Here is a 3078-nt window from a genome sequence, read left to right on the forward strand (position 1 = left end):
TTGGAGTTAAGGGTTTATCTGAGGACTGCTGAAGCGGTTTGAATTACAATTGTATTTCTTAATCTGCTCTCTGCAGAGGAATATTGAATCTGTTTGTGAGTGCAACAGCTACCCCTTCTACCAAAGAATGCGACTTTATAGTCGTAGGCGGCGGGACAGGAGGCCTGGCTCTGGCTACGAGGTTAGCAGAAATAGAGTCATGGGAAATCTGCGTCGTCGAGCGCGGTCCAAAGGAGGTTCCCATGCCGGGCTGGAGTACTAACAGTTACAAATGGACAAGCCCACATGATCCAGTATGGCTGACCGAACCAACGCTTCGCACGATGGAGACTGTCAAGCCGGATGTCGCCAGAAACATAAACAAAGACGGACGAATTATCTACATTCCAAGATGGCGCGGTATAGGGGGGACCTCTAGAGTCTATGGTAGCATTGTAAGACGCCCAAGTCCTGAGGTACTAAAGCTCTGGCCAGAAGGATGGAAACATGATGAGCTGTTGCCGTACTACAAGAAAAGCGAAGACCACTACTGCCATTACGACACAGAACAATCGAGTGATATTGCACCCGCTGATTGTAAATACTGGCATGGAAAAGGAGGTCCAATGCAGGTCAATCCTCTTCTGAAAGAAGCGTTTGCTGCATTCCCGAAGGCGATGACGACTGTTTGTGAATACAAGAACATGCCATGGGGAGGATATGCCGGCGATTACAATGGCCCCTTGAATGCCCGTGCGAGCTGCAGTACTTTTTAGCAATTCAAGGACCGAACAAATAAAAATTACTACCCAGCAAAAACCGCCCGCAAAGACCGGGCAGCCAAGACTGCTCGGGGAAGCAGCTACACTGGCTATTTTAAGTACAATAAAAGGCAACCAACTATTATCTTCAATGCTCCTGTCACCAAAATTTTGTTTGATGATGCTCGTAGAGCCATGGGCGTGGTGTATCTGGACAGCACCACAGGCAAAACACAAGAATTGCGAGCACGTAAGGAAGTGATCCTCGCTGGCGGAGCTTTTGACACCCCGCATCTGCTTCAAGTAAGCGGAGTTGGGCCACGTGACCTCCTCGACAAAATCAAAGTTCCTTTGGTCGTGGAAAATCCACACGTGGGAGAGCATTTATGGGATCACATTTCTGTCCCTTATGTCCTTAAACTGTCTGACGCCGCCGATAACCTACCAGAGTCAGTAAATATCGATGGAACTGAACACAAGAATACTGCAGCGCTGTTTTACATTAATGGTCCATTCTCGTGGATTTTACACTTGCGCTCTAACGTAAAGGAACGCCAGCCCCAAGACATGACTGACGTGCAGTTGTATGTCATGGGTAACTCTAGCCTGTTTGATGAGACTGAAGCTTTGTGTACAACCAGCAGTAAAAGAGGGACTGACCCCAGCGATGGATCTCGTGAAGGGACTATACGAATTATCGATCAATGGCCAGAATACCGCGGTTCTGTTAAAGCACAGACATCAAGTATATTCGACAAACCTGTTCTGGACTATGGTTGGGACTATAAACTAGATAACAAAGTTTCACCGAAATTCAAAAAGGTAGCAAAGGTCGTTCGAAGTCAAATTCGGCTGCTACGAGAAATCTTTTTTGGCGAGAAAGCCTCTGAAGTCTCTAAAACATTTCAGGGACTAGTTTTGGACGAAGTTGAACCCGGGCTAGACAAAGTGACGGACGAGGAGTTAGATGTTTGGATGCGTGGAATGTTTGTTTCTGCCCTGCACCCCGCTTGTACCTGCAAGATGCCCGACTGTGTTGACGAATTTCTTCGGGTGAAAGGTGTGGCCAATCTACGAATCTGTGACACCTCAGCGTTCGCCACACAGATTGATGGGAATCCAGTGGCTACAATATTTGCTATGTCGGAGAAACTGGCAGACATGCTCAAGAAAGAATATCTTGATGAAAAATCTTGCACTAAAATCAAAGGCAAGAAGAGCAACCTCATTGAAGCAGATTCATCAGATAGCAATGACGTCTGTTAGGTGTTTGAACTAATACTCAAGTGCTATCACTGAAAAGTAGGCTGATGTCTAGTTTCATTTGTGTTATCTATTACTGTTTTCCATGCACTTACCTTATTATAGCCAGGGAAATTAACGCTCCATGAAGTTAAGGTATTGAAAAGGACTTTCGCCAAAGGAAGTTAACGCGAAAGAGAAGGAACCATTTCAAAGTGAAAGAACTTTAACGCGACGTTCATAAAGAAACAAAACTTTTTGAGACAACGGGAAAAAATGTAGACGTATAATCCAAAATGGAAAATTTGTTGGTGGTTCTTTCCCGCAACGTACTAACGGGGTGAAACGAAAATCGACATCTGGCCACTATGAGGGTTCTTTACAGTTTCACTGTTGTTAGCGGATCTCCACCCTGATAATATACTCCTCTTTCTTAGGTGTCAACGTTTACAAAAATTAACACGACTTACATTAACGCGAATTTCAATTTCATGAAGCGTTTATTTCCTATAATAAGGTATAGTTGTCTTAATTACAATTCAGGCCGTTAGTTTTCATGAGCCTTTCATATAAGAAGCTTCAAAAAGAGTCCAGCTTTTTTTCTAAGAACAACTTACAATGTAAGATAGATGACGCTGGCAGGATAGTGAGTGTGTGTGTTTTTCTTTCAGCACTTCCACTATGAGTCAAACTTTATTTATTTTCCAGTCGTTCTGATGTTACCAGAGTTTAAATGTACAGTCGACTCCCGATAACTCGAACCGTCGCTAAACTCGAACACGGAAATCGATTTCCCCTGGATTTCCCTCGGACATTTACTGTAATTTTACCCCTCGGTGACTCGAACCCTCGATATTTGGAACCTCCCGGTAACTCGAAGTAATTTTTCTTTCCCCTCAGATCATTTTGTATAATTTTACCCTCGATAACTTGAACCTCTAGTTTAAGCCCTTAAAAAGGCGGGACAAAAAACGGTGTACTGGCTCCGAAACATTGATTTTGAATTTCCCATTGACGTGTTGCAGGCATATCAGTTTACTAGTGGAGGCCGATGTTGTTGTCACAAGTCTAAACGTGAAACAGTTTTACTTCTCAA

The 3078-nt window shown here is 44.0% G+C and overlaps 1 pseudogene; it reads left to right on the forward strand.

Moving 5' to 3' along the window:
- The window catches only part of LOC140944505 (oxygen-dependent choline dehydrogenase-like), a 2673-nt pseudogene extending 153 nt beyond the window's left edge, over window positions 1–2520 (forward strand).
- Window positions 2521–3078: the final 558 nt, after the last annotated feature.

This window comes from Porites lutea, chromosome 7 (genome assembly GCF_958299795.1).
Source record: "Porites lutea chromosome 7, jaPorLute2.1, whole genome shotgun sequence".
Classification (NCBI taxonomy): domain Eukaryota; kingdom Metazoa; phylum Cnidaria; class Anthozoa; order Scleractinia; family Poritidae; genus Porites; species Porites lutea.